Here is a 13,321-nt window from a genome sequence, read left to right as displayed (position 1 = left end):
GGACCAAAATTTATCACCTTTCTGAAAAGTCATATGTTATAAGAGGCCATAATTCGAATGAGATATGAGAAGTAAAAAAAAGGCGGGTTAAAGTTGCTTACCTTAGGTGCCGGATTAATCTTGCAGAAGGGTTTGAGACCTATTTGGCCGTATTTTCCCGCAGGCTCGCCGGTCAGCTTCTTGATGATGGTGACAATATCACTTTCCGTTAGAGCCGTGCGGAAGTAGCATTGAGGATGATCTAGAGTGTCGTCAAATTCACAAATTAACCCGTCCCGGCGACTTAAAGGGAGGATGCGCCATTCGACCCAACAGCGGATCAAGTCAACCCCAGTAAGGCCGTTGTTTGTCAAAGATCTTAACTCGGACAACACTCGGATAAAATCTGATTCCTCCTCTTCGGTGAGCTTGTCCGGGAGCTTAAAATTCGTTGGAAGGCGATCTTCCCTATAACCAAGAAGCTTGTTTTCACCTATAGGCGAGGTCTCTTGACAATAGAACCAAGACTCGCCCCAGCCTTTGGGGTGGCTTGGCATGGCGAGTGACGGAAATGGGCTATCCCTGCGGTGCTGAACATTTACACCGCCGAGCTCCAGGCTGGGGCCGTTGTGAAATTCTGTTTGGCGATTTAAGTGGAAGAAATACCAGAATAAGGGAACTGAGGGTTCCATCCGCAAGTAAGCCTCACAAAACACCTGGAACTGGCATACGTTGCTTATCGAATTGGGCCCTAGATCCTGGAGGTGGACATTCATGAAAGCCATGGCGTCTCTAAGGAACTTCGACCCAGGCGGCTTAAAAGCCCGCTCAAGATGTTCAACGAAAACAACTATTTCCCCTTCTTTGGGATTGGGGATTTCCTCTCCGAACCCGGTACGCCAACCGATAACATCCTGTGGGTCCAAATTTCCCGTTTTCACATAATCCTCTAGTATGGCATCATTGACCTTGGTAGGGAGCCAGTCACTTTTGAAGACGGCGCCCATGCTACAAAGGGATAAAGTACGGGTGAATTGACACGCCAAAACATCTACTGTAAGAGGTGAAACGATTTCATTTGACTCGCCAAGTAATCTGTATGCGGGCTGAGGAAAAATTTTGATCCGCCAAATGAAGGCCCGAGTCAGGTTACTATGGCGACTTACGAAGCTTTGACTACTTAAAGGAGCGGTGTTTCAAGGCGTCACACGCATTTATCCAAAAAATGGCGAAGTATGAAGACTACAAACAGTTTTCACATAACGAGCGGTAGATTATGGATCTGTTGGACAGCTGAAAATAAATGCAGAAAATGACCGGATACGGCAACCTACGACCAAGATGGGATAAAGCTATTGATTTGGTGAAGTACTACTCTAAGTGTGCAAATCGAGAGCGGACAAACAAAGGTATTAGAGACATTGGTTTTCTCGTCGTCATTGATATCAACTAATCAGGAACATGTAACAATTATTCAGGAAAGCGCCAAGAACATGGCAGTGATGAACTTCGAAAGAGAATGGGGATCTGCTCTTGAATGAACGGAAACCTAACCTGGTGGATTCGGCTGGAGATGGTCGGCGGCGATGAAGGCTTCCGGATGGGCGCAAAAACCTCGGGCGGCGGCGAAGTATTCGGCGGCGACGAAGTGTTCGGCAGCGATGAGGTGGTCGACGATGACGAGATGGTCGATGACGGCGAACTGCTCGGCCGCGGTGAAGAGCTTGGCGGCAACAAGGTCCTCGGGCGGCACCAAAAGTTTTCGGACGGCAGCGAGAACCATGGTTGGTGGCGGAGCTCGTGGAAGATGATGAGGGTTTTCGCTGCGGTAATGGGGAGAAAAGGCGACAAGACTGGTGGGTGGAATGCGCCCAGTCTTGTCCCCCACCTATTTAACAGGGCAGGCGCTGGAATCGAGGCGCCACGAGCGGGAACCGCCAAAGGACAAAGATTTGCCATGATGGCGCTCCGAAAATTTTGGGATAACGATACCAAGGGATTTGTTGGGATTACGTCATTATCTTTTCCGGAATTCAAGGGATAAGAAGATACCAACAAGAAATGGTTCGGCGATTTAAATTTTTCCGCAACAGATGGCGGCTTAAGTTCATGGCGTATGGAAGAGGATGAAAAATGAATCGCCCTTATTCAGCAATAATATTGGCGTGAAGAAAATTCAAGTCAATCTGGGGCCTAATGTTGGGGATATTATCTATTGATAACCCGCCCTAGTTGGGCCGGGTCACCAAATCAGGCGATTCATCTAAGCATGGTTCGGGCCTTGGCCTGGCAAGACCGAAGGTTGTATGGTGGTTTACGACTTCCGGAAGGTTTCCAAACTTTGGAAGATGGCGACTTAGAGATCGTAAGAGTCACGGTTTGTAGAAAGGAAAGTACCTTTGTGAACCCTAGGGACTCGACCTGTATATAAAGGCGAGTCCCAGGAGGGCAGGTTAGAAATCATCGAGTACTAGGTCTGGCGAGTTACGCCCTCCTTGTAATCAAAACTCCATCAATACAACTCAAAGCAGGACGTAGGCCTTTACCTCCTCACGAGGGGCCGAACCTGGGTAAATCGCCATCTCACTCCCGTTCAACCCCTTTGAGTCGCCACCAAAGTGCGATGGCTCCAGTACTAAGTCCTTTCACGAGGACATCTGCCGTGACAAAACCACGACAGAGTTGCTTCTTCTTCTTCATCATTATCGATCTAGGATGGGTTCCAGGCCGGCAGCCTGGGATAGCAAGGATGGACATCGTTCTTATTTTCTCGTTTGTTTTCGTCCGTAGTCGGACCCTGCTCTTACTCTTGGTGAATATGTAATGAACTAATGTGACTCTGATGTAGCTTGTGGCGAGTTTAAGCCAATTCTATTATATATCTCTTCTTTTCAGTACATGTATTTGTAACGATATCCATTCTTGCGACACGACGAGATGCGCTTCTATCCCTGACGAGGCCCTCGTGCCAAATTGAGGATAGGGTCGCATCTTGGGCATGACAGTGCTCCATGCGAGCAGCCACCAAGTCATCCACTAAGCCATCAAAGGCTGACTTCAGGGCTCTGACTACTGCATGAGCATCCCAAGAGCATCGTTTTCTCTCCTCATGCAAAAGCATAGTGACTGGTGTATGGCACGTGGCAAGGAAGGTAATAATAAGGACAAGTCTTCATCGCTGGAAGGGTGTCCCGGAGACAGGCAATCGCATCCCTGGCTGTCATCTGAATAGTCTGCCTCTTTGTAGGCATGTCTCTCCCAACAAAGCGAAGACGGCGGATCTCTGGTCGTCCACCAATAAAATGCACCGACGCCTGATGCATAGTTAGGGAGTCGCTGATCTTGTGGCGGTGAATCGTGTACTCAGTACGAGTCGTTTGTCCAATCGCGATCTTAACAATGGTGGAAAGAAGACGCGAAAATCATGTCAGCTCGTTGGCGAACACCTGCGTCGGGAAACCACTTCCAGCCATCTACACAAGAAATAAAATTTTCATATAGTCAAAACATAAATGTATGTTGACTAATGGAAAATATCTACCATAGAAAAACAACCAATCCGGTTAGCGATCATGCCTAGGGGTTTCCTACAGTCAGTCTGGCTGTGATACCAAGGTTGTCACGACCGGTTTCCAAATAAATAATTACTTAAAAATCAGCCATGGGCGTCCCCAGTGAAGAAAAATATTTCTTACTGACAGACTCATCTTGATATAGAAAACTAGTAGTACTTAAAATTATACAAGTAGAGGAAGGGTTGCTCCACAATTATTACAACATATCCATTTCTCACGCGGATGGAATGTTATAGTGGTCTTAGGGTGACTCTACTACTCATAAAATAAAAGGGGCACGTCACATCAGAGTAATGTGACATGACAAGTACTACTACGCGTCAAGCATCAGAGTGAGGCTCGACGATTTATTCGAGGTGGCGGAAGCGGTGAAATAATACAGTGGCAGACTCCAGGATCGCAAGACTGACTGGGACTGCTCTAGACATCGGACTCGCTATCGAACTCTACATCCATGAGGTCTCCTTCATCCATATCTGGCCATATCAACAAGCCAGTGAGTACTTCGAAAAGTACTCGCAAACAGTTTGCAGAAAAGATGAGATGCATGTAGTTAATTTTTAATATGCATGGTTAAAATCCGGTTATATTAAAAATATAAGTGCTGAAAGTAAATTATGTTAGTGGATAAATCAGGCGGTAGTCCTCCCGAGATATCCTTAACAGAAAAGAAAAAATGCACCGATCGGGTGTCTGGAGTGACGCCTCGAAAGGTCAACAAGGGTTAGTAAAACCACCGTCAGGTGTCTGAGCGACACCACATACATGGCATAACATAAAAAATGAAATAAATAACAAGCCACAAACGGGCGTCTTAGCGACACCATGGTAAGGGCGTAAAATAAATAACAGGCCAGAGTCGCGCGTCTTGGCGACATCGCAGAAAGGGCATAATAAATAAATAACAAGCCGCAGTCGGGCGTCTCAGTGACACCGCAGAAAGGGCATAATAGATAAATAACAAGCCGTAGTCGGGCGACTCAATGACACCGCGGAAAGGGCATAATAAATAAATAACAAGACGCAGTCGGGCGTCTCAGCGGCACCGTCGAAAGGGCATAATAAATAAATAACAAGCCGCAGTCTGGCGTCTCAGCAACACTGCAGAAAGGGCATAATAAATAAATAACAAGAAGTATCCGGGTGGTACAACCAACCTTCAGGATAATTCTTGAACCAATAAAAATATTTGATCATGTTCCACACTATCATATGATTTTCCACAACCATTATTATTACCATCACTTATGCTCCAAAGACCGACTCTAGGACTGTCACTTGACTCGTCAAACAACGTCCTTGATCGGGGACACGGCTACACTAATAGTTTTGATTCTCCAGAGGGTGTACTCTTTACCCATAGCTCACGGATTTCGATAGTAAAGAAGACTAATCCCGCGTACATCATTTTAGAAGCGGACACTCAGAACCAGCACACACCCATTTTACCTCCGAGAAGCCCGGCTTCACCCGGACTATGCTGCCAAGGCAAAACCATAAGACGGGGAGGCTCCGACCTCGACTAGCATGGGATCAAAATTTATACCTCGCACTCACGGGGAGTGCCCTCCCTTCCGGTCCCAGACCAGAAACACCCATGCCCCTGATCGGATTACTGGATTTAATCCAGGGCCATGGATACCTTCATACCAGCCCCTCTACTTGGTGTGTGACTGATAATAGGTCTACAACTTACTTTACCGAATCCATTATCCAGGAAACTGTGGTAGCACGTTATAGATGTAGGGGAACGTCGCATGGGAAACAAAAAATTTCCTACGCGCACGAAGACCTATCATGGTGATGTCCATCTACGAGAGGGGATGAGTGATCTACGTACCCTTGTAGACCGTACAGCAGAAGCGTTAGAGAACGCGGTTGATGTAGTGGAACGTCCTCACGTCCCTCGATCCGCCCCACGAACAATCCCGCGATCAGTCCCACGATCTAGTACCGAACGGACGGCACCTCCGCGTTCAGCACACGTACAGCTCCACGATGATCTCGGCCTTCTTGATCCAGCAAGAGAGACGGAGAGGTAGAAGAGTTCTCCGGCAGCGTGACGGCGCTCCGGAGGTTGGTGATGACCTTGTCTCAGCAGGGCTCCGCCCGAGCTCCGCAGAAACGCGATCTAGAGGAAAAACTGTGGAGGTATGTGGTCGGGCTGCCGTGGAAAAGTCGTCTCAAATCAGCCCTAAAACCTCCGTATATATAGGTGGGAGGGAGGGGACCTTGCCTTGGGGCTCAAGGAGCCCCAAGGGGGTCGGCCGAGTCCAAGGGGGAGGACTCTCCCCCCCCAAACCGAGTTGGACTAGGTTTGGTGGGAGGGAGTCCCCCTTCCTTCCCACCTCCTCCCTTTTTTTTTCTTTCTCTCTTGATTTTCTTCTCCTTGGCGCATAGAGCCTTTTGGGATGTCCCACTAGCCCACTAAGGGCTGGTGTGCCACCCTCAAGGCCTATGGGCTTCCCCGGGTGGGTTGCCCCCCCCCCCCCCGGTGAACTCCTGGAACCCATTCGTCATTCCCGGTACATTCCCGGTAACTCCGAAAACCTTCCGGTAATCAAATGAGGTCATCCTATATATCAATCTTCGTTTCCGGACCATTCTGGAAACCCTCGTGACGTCCGTGATCTCAACCGAGACTCCGAACAACATTCGGTAACCAACCATATAACTCTAATACGCATAAAACAACGTCGAACCTTAAGTGTGCAGACCCTGCGGGTTCGAGAACTATGTAGACATGACCCGAGAGAGTCCTCGGTCAATATCCAATAGCGGGACCTGGATGCCCATATTGGATCCTACATATTCTACGAAGATCTTATCGTTTGAACCTCAGTGCCAAGGATTCATATAATCCCGTATGTCATTCCCTTTGTCCTTCGGTATGTTACTTGCCCGAGATTCGATCGTCAGTATCCGTATACCTATTTCAATCTCGTTTACTGGCAAGTCTCTTTACTCGTTCCGTAATACAAGATCCCGCAACTTACACTAAGTTACATTGCTTGCAAGGCTTGTGTGTGATGTTGTATTACCGAGTGGGCCCTGAGATACCTCTCCGTTCACACGGAGTGACAAATCCCAGTCTTGATCCATACTAACTCAACTAACACCTTCGGAGATACCTGTAGAGCATCTTTATAGTCACCCAGTTACGTTGTGACGTTTGATACAGAACAAGGCAATGCCACCAGTGTTGTCACAGAACAAGGTTATTGGATTCAGTGCGCTTGGCACCACTCCAAGATCTGTCATGAACTGCTTCATCCAGACACCCTCCTTAGCCGCCTCCGAGGCAGCCATGTACTCCGCTTCACATGTAGAATCTGCTACGACGCTTTGCTTGGAACTGCACCAGCTTACTGCACCCCCATTAAGAATAAATACGTATCCGGTTTGCGACTTAGAGTCGTCCGGATCTGTGTCAAAACTTGCATCGACGTAACCTTTTACGTCGAGCCCTTCGTCACCTCCATATACGAGAAACATCTCCTTAGTCCTTTTCAGGTACTTCAGGATATTCTTGACCGCTGTCCAGTGATCCACTCCTGGATTACTCTGGAACCTACCTGCCATACTTACGGCCAGGCTAACATCCGGTCTAGTGCACAGCATCGCATACATGATAGAACCTATGGCTGAAGCATAGGGGACGGAGCGCATATGTTCTCTATCTTCATCAGTTGTTGGGCACTGAGTCTTACTCAATCTCGTACCTTGTAGAACTGGCAAGAACCCTTTCTTGGACTGTTCCATTTTGAACCTCTTCAAAACTTTATCAAGGTATGTGCTTTGTGAAAGTCCTATCAGGCGTTTTGATCTATCCCTATAGATTTTAATGCCTAGAATGTAAGCAGCTTCTCCTAGGTCCTTCATAGAGAAACTTTTATTCAAGTAACCTTTTATGCTCTCCAAAAACAATACGTTGTTTCCAATCAGTAATATGTCATCCACATATAATATTAGAAACGCCGTAGAGCTCCCACTCACTTTCTTGTAAATACAAGATTCTCCAACCACTTGTATAAACCCAAATGCTTTGATCACCTCATCAAAGCGTTTGTTCCAACTCCGAGATGCTTGCACCAGTCCATAAATGGATCGCTGGAGCTTGCACACCTTGTTAGCATTCTTAGGATCGACAAAACCTTCGGGTTGTATCATATACAACTCTTCCTTAAGGAAACCGTTAAGGAACGCCGTTTTGACATCCATGTGCCAGATTTCATAATCGAAAAATGCAGCTATTGCTAACATGATTCTGACGGACTTAAGCATCGCTACCGGTGAGAAAGTCTCATCGTAGTCAACTCCTGGAACTTGTGAAAAACCCTTTGCCACAAGTCGAGCTTTATAAACGGTCACATTGCCGTCAGCGTCCGTCTTCTTCTTAAAGATCCATTTGTTCTGAATAGCCTTGAGGCCCTCAGGTAGTATCTCCAAAGTCCACACTTTGTTCTCATACATGGATCCTATCTCGGATTTCATGGCTTCTAGCCATTTGTTGGAATCTGGCCCCACCATTGCTTCTTCATAATTTGCAGGTTCATTGTTGTCTAACAACATGATTGACAAGACGGGATTACCGTACCACTCTGGAGCAGCACGTGCTCTCGTCGACCTGCGTGGTTCAACAGAAACTTGAACTGGAGTTTCATGATCATCATCATTAACTTCCTCCTCAAATGGCATCGCAATGACAGAGGTTTCCCCCTGCCCTGCGCCACCATCCAGAGGGATGAGAGGTTCGACAACCTCGTCAAGTTCTATCTTCCTCCCACTCAATTCTCTCGAGAGAAACTCCTTCTCGAGAAAAGCTCCGTTTTTAGCAACAAACACTTTGCCTTCGGATTTGAGATAAAAGGTGTACCCAACTGTCTCTTTTGGGTAACCTATGAAGACGCACTTTTCCGCTTTGGGTTCCAGCTTTTCAGGCTGAAGCTTTTTGACATAAGCATCACATCCCCAAACTTTAAGAAACGACAATTTTGGCCTTTTGCCATACCACAGTTCGTATGGTGTCGTCTCAACGGATTTTGATGGTGCCCTATTTAAAGTGAATGCAGCTGTTTCTAATGCATAGCCCCAAAATGATAACGGCAAATCAGTAAGAGACATCATAGATCGCACCATCTCTAATAGAGTACGATTACGACGTTCGGACACACCATTACGCTGTGGTGTTCCAGGCGGTGTTAACTGTGAAACAATTCCACATTGTCTTAAGTGAGCACCAAACTCGAAACTCAGATATTCACCCCCACGATCAGACCGCAGGAACTTGATCTTCTTGTTATGATGATTTTCCACTTCACTCTGAAATTGCTTGAACTTTTCAAATGTTTCAGACTTGTGCTTCATCAAGTAGACATAACCATATCTAGTTAAATCGTCAGTGAAGGTGAGAAAATAACGATATCCGCCGCGTGCCTCCACGCTCATCGGACCACACACATCGGTATGTATGATTTCCAACAAGTCACTTGCACGCTCCATTGTTCCTGAGAACGGAGTCTTAGTCATCTTGCCCATGAGGCATGGTTCCCACGTGTCAAGTGAATCAAAGTCAAGTGACTCCAAAAGTCCATCAGCATGGAGTTTCTTCATGCGCTTTACACCAATATGACCTAAGCGGCAATGCCACAAAAATATGGCGCTATCATTGTTAACTCTAACTCTTTTGGTCTCAATGTTATGTATATGCGTATCGCTATCAAGATTCAATATGAACAATCCTCTCACATTCGGTGCATGACCATAAAAGATGTTACTCATAGAAATAGAACAACCATTATTCTCTGATTTAAAAGAGTAACCGTCTCGCAATAAACAAGATCCAGATATAATGTTCATGCTCAACGCAGGCACTAAATAACAATGATTTAAGTTCATCACTAATCCTGACGGTAACTGAAGTGACACTGTGCCGACGGCGATTGCATCAACCTTGGAACCATTTCCTACGCGCATCGTCACTTCATCTTTCGCCAGCCTTCGCCTATTCCGCAGTTCCTGTTTCGAGTTGCAAATATGAGCAACAGAACCGGTATCGAATACCCAGGCACTACTACGAGAGCCGGTTAAGTACACATCAATAACATGTATATCAAATATACCTGATTTTTCTTTGCCCGCCTTCTTATCTGCCAGATACTTGGGGCAATTGCGCATCCAGTGACCCATACCCTTGCAATAGTAACACTCCGTTTCCGGCTTGGGTCCAGCTTTGGGTTTCTTCGTCGGATTGGCAACAGGCTTGCCGCTCTTCTTCGAATTGCCCTTCTTGCTTTTGCCGTTTCTCTTGAAACTAGTGGTCTTATTCACCATCAACACTTGATGCTCTTTACGGAGTTCAGACTCTCCGACTTTCAGCATCGCAAACAACTCGCCGGGAGACTTGTTCATCCCTTGCATGTTGTAGTTCAACAGAAAGCCTTTATAGCTTGGCGGCAGTGATTGAAGGATTCTGTCAGTGATAGCTTCTTGCGGGAGTTCAATCCCCAGCTCAGCTAGACGGTTTGAGTACCCAGACATTTTGAGCACATGTTCACTGACAGATGAGTTTTCCTCCATCTTGCAAGCATAGAATTTATCGGAGGTCTCATACCTCTCGATCCGGGCGTTCTTCTGAAAGATAAACTCCAACTCCTGGAACATCTCAAATGCTCCATGACGCTCAAAGCAACGGTGAAGTCCCGGTTCTAAGCCATACAAGACTGCACATTGAACTATTGAGTAGTCCTCCTTACGTGCTAACCAAGCGTTCTTAACATCCTGATCAGCCGTAGCGGGTGGTTCATCTCCTAACGCAGCATTAAGGACATAATCCTTCTTCCCAGCTTGTAAGATTAGCTTAAGATTACGAGCCCAGTCTACAAAGTTGCTTCCATCATCTTTCAACTTAGCTTTCTCTAGGAACGTATTAAAATTCAGGATGACTGTCGCGTGAGCCATGATCTACAACACAAATATATTCAAAGTGGACTTAGACTATGCTCAAGATAATTAGAGTTTAACTTAATCAAATTATACGCTAAACTCCCACTCAAAAAGTACATCTCTCTAGTCATTTGAGTGGTTCATGATCCACTTACACTAGCTCAAGTCCAATCATCACGTGAGTTGAGTATAGTTTCAGTGGTAAGCATCCCTATGCTAATCATATCATCTATATGATTCATGATCGACCTTTCGGTCTCATGTGTTCCGAGGCCATGTCTGCACATGCTAGGCTCGTCAAGCTTAACCCGAGTGTTCCGCATGTGCAACTGTTTTGCACCCGTTGTATGGGAACGTTGAGTCTATCACACCCGATCATCACGTGGTGTCTCGAAACGACGAACTGTAGCAACGGTGCACAGTCGGGAAGAACACAATTTCGTCTTGAAATTTTAGTGAGAGATCACCTCATAATGCTACCGACGTTCTAAGCAAAATAAGGTGCATAAAAGGATTAACATCACATGCAATTCATAAGTGACATGATATGGCCATCATCACGTGCTTCTTGATCTCCATCACCAAAGCACCTGGCACGATCTTCTTTTCACCGGCGCCACACCATGATCATCCATCAACATGTTGCTATCGGGGTTGTCGTGCTACTCATGCTATTACTACTAAAGCTACATCCTAGCAAAATAGTAAACGCATCTGCAAGCACAAACGTTAGTATAAAGACAACCCTATGGCTCTTGCCGGTTGCCGTACCATCGACGTGCAAGTCGATATTTCTATTACAACATGATCATCTCATACATCCAATATATCACATCACATCGTTGGCCATATCACATCACAAGCATACCCTGCAAAAACAAGTTAGACGTCCTCTAATTTTGTTGTTGCATGTTTTACGTGGTGACCATGGGTATCTAGTAGGATCGCATCTTACTTACGCAAACACCACAACGGAGATATATGAGTTGCTATTTAACCTCATCCAAGGACCTCCTCGGTCAAATCCGATTCAACTAAAGTTGGAGAAACCGACACTTGCCAGTCATCTTTGAGCAAAGGGGGTTACTCGTAACGATGAAACCAGTCTCTCGTAAGCGTACGAGTAATGTCGGTCCAAACCGCTTCAATCCAACAATACCGCGGAATCAAGAAAAGACTAAGGAGGGCAGCAAAGCGCACATCACCGCCCACAAAAACTTTTGTGTTCTACTCGAGAAGACATCTACGCATGAACCTAGCTCATGATGCCACTGTAGGGGAACGTCGCATGGGAAACAAAGAATTTCCTACGCGCACGAAGACCTATCATGGTGATGTCCATCTACGAGAGGGGATGAGTGATCTACGTACCCTTGTAGACCGTACAGCAGAAGCGTTAGAGAACGCGGTTGATGTAGTGGAACGTCCTCACGTCCCTCGATCCTCCCCGCGAACAATCCCGCGATCAGTCCCACGATCTAGTACCGAACGGACGGCACCTCCGCGTTCAGCACACGTACAGCTCGACGATGATCTCGGCCTTCTTGATCCAGCAAGAGAGGCGGAGAGGTAGAAGAGTTCTCCGGCAGCGTGACGGCGCTCCGGAGGTTGGTGATGACCTTGTCTCAGCACGGCTCCGCCCGAGCTCCGCAGAAACGCGATCTAGAGGAAAAACTGTGGAGGTATGTGCTCGGGCTGCCGTGGAAAAGTCGTCTCAAATCAGCCCTAAAACCTCCGTATATATAGGTGGGAGGGAGGGGACCTTGCCTTGGGGCTCAAGGAGCCCGAAGGGGGTCGGCCGAGTCCAAGGGGGAGGACTCTCCCCCCCCCCAAACCGAGTTGGACTAGGTTTGGTGGGAGGGAGTCCCCCTTCCTTCCCACCTCCTCCCTTTTTTTTCTCTCTTGATTTTCTTCTCCTTGGCGCATAGAGCCTTTTGGGATGTCCCACCAGCCCACTAAGGGCTGGTGTGCCACCCTCAAGGCCTATGGGCTTCCCCGGGTGGGTTGCCCCCCCCCCCCCCGGTGAACTCCCGGAACCCATTCGTCATTCCCGGTACATTCCCGGTAACTCCGAAAACCTTCCGGTAATCAAATGAGGTCATCCTATATATCAATCTTCGTTTCCGGACCATTCTGGAAACCCTCGTGACGTCCGTGATCTCAACCGAGACTCCGAACAACATTCGGTAACCAACCATATAACTCTAATACGCATAAAACAACGTCGAACCTTAAGTGTGCAGACCCTGCGGGTTCGAGAACTATGTAGACATGACCCGAGAGAGTCCTCGGTCAATATCCAATAGCGGGACCTGGATGCCCATATTGGATCCTACATATTCTACGAAGATCTTATCGTTTGAACCTCAGTGCCAAGGATTCATATAATCCCGTATGTCATTCCCTTTGTCCTTCGGTATGTTACTTGCCCGAGATTCGATCGTCAGTATCCGTATACCTATTTCAATCTCGTTTACTGGCAAGTCTCTTTACTCGTTCCGTAATACAAGATCCCGCAACTTACACTAAGTTACATTGCTTGCAAGGCTTGTGTGTGATGTTGTATTACCGAGTGGGCCCTGAGATACCTCTCCGTTCACACGGAGTGACAAATCCCAGTCTTGATCCATACTAACTCAACTAACACCTTCGGAGATACCTGTAGAGCATCTTTATAGTCACCCAGTTACGTTGTGACGTTTGATACACACAAAGCATTCCTCCGGTGTCAGTGAGTTATATGATCTCATGGTCATAGGAATAAATACTTGACATGCAGAAAACAGTAGCAACAAAATGACACGATCAACATGCTACGTCTA

The sequence above is a fragment of the Hordeum vulgare genome, chromosome 3H (assembly GCF_904849725.1).
Source record: "Hordeum vulgare subsp. vulgare chromosome 3H, MorexV3_pseudomolecules_assembly, whole genome shotgun sequence".
Lineage (NCBI taxonomy): Eukaryota > Viridiplantae > Streptophyta > Magnoliopsida > Poales > Poaceae > Hordeum > Hordeum vulgare.
Note: the sequence above shows the minus strand (reverse complement) of the source record.